Raw genomic sequence first — 1,389 nt, 5'->3', positions numbered from 1 at the left:
CGTCCATCAGATATAAGTCAACTTTCCCATTAGTTGCTATCTCCCAGTAAGTAGAAAGAAAAGGGAAAAACACAGATTGCTTTTACACCCATTCCACTGACTGAAACATAGTCAAATGGACACACGAACTACAAAGGAGGCCAGGAAATACACTCTGTAGCCAAGAAAACATATTCTTAGACAGACCTGCCATGCTTTAAAGAATGTGACCGCTACATTATCAAATAAAAAGAGAGTGGGTAGCATTAGGTAAATATAGGTATTGCCACATTATTTTACACGATTTTGCAAAATGGATGGGGAATGCCATCCAGAAGACGGTACCATTAGGAAGATTTTATGTTGGTTAAACTACTGCCCAAAGAGGTTTTATTCCTGTATTGATTGCAACCTGATAAGGTTATTTCTTGAGGTAAGCCCAAAAGAGCTTCACTTGGATACAACCTCACATACCAGAATAAACAAAGATAGAGAATATATTCTCATCAGTTTTGAAGATGGCATAAATGCAGTTGGGAAAGTTAGATTATAAAATGATTGGAATCCAAGTTCCATGAAATCTGGGCAGACTGAAATAATGAGCTGGAATTAACAAGATAGGAATCAATACATGTTAAATGAAAAGTGACTCACAGCTCAAAACAGTTGTACAAGTATAGAATGATTTAGAGTCCATGTACTCAGAATGCAAGAGTTCTCATAAGTGTAATGTAATAAATATTCGTATTGAGACACATCTGCTCTATGAGCTAAATCTATTTATGAAAAAACAAAAAAACAAGCAATGATTCTGCTGAAGGTGTCTTCAAATTGAACACATCTGCATCGTTCTCATTCAGATAAGTGCCACATTTGAAGGAGGGTTTAATATGGATCATGTATATACATACACATAATTATTTCATCTATGGAATGAGTCAAAGAACTATGAATATTTTCCTTGAAGAAGACAATCCTTATGAGAGACAGTGAACGATAATAATCTTCAAGCATCTGAAGACTTCTCAACAGAGTATGTAGTCCTCCAGGGCCAAACTGGAACATTTGGGTTATATAGAGTGTAGAGTTCTAACTCAGTATAAGAAAGTTACTTCCAATAATAAAACTTTTAAAAATGGGTACCTTTGGAGGAAGCAATGTTTCTAACCTGTATTCTTTCATAACCTCTAAGGTTTCTCCCAACTCAGATTCTAGAGTATCATGATGTATTTTTGAATGTGATCCCCTCAGCTTCACATGATGAACATGTTCACATGAACAAATAGTTCATCAGAAATCAGATAAATAGTACTCATATTTAACTACTCCCACCACCAATCCTTCATCTTTGCCAAGACTTCCCCTTCTTATAAGGGGTTGGTTAGAACATAATTATGGCTGTTGGAAAAG

This window comes from Prionailurus viverrinus, chromosome A1, assembly GCF_022837055.1.
Source record: "Prionailurus viverrinus isolate Anna chromosome A1, UM_Priviv_1.0, whole genome shotgun sequence".
NCBI lineage: Eukaryota > Metazoa > Chordata > Mammalia > Carnivora > Felidae > Prionailurus > Prionailurus viverrinus.
This window is presented reverse-complemented; position numbering follows the sequence as displayed.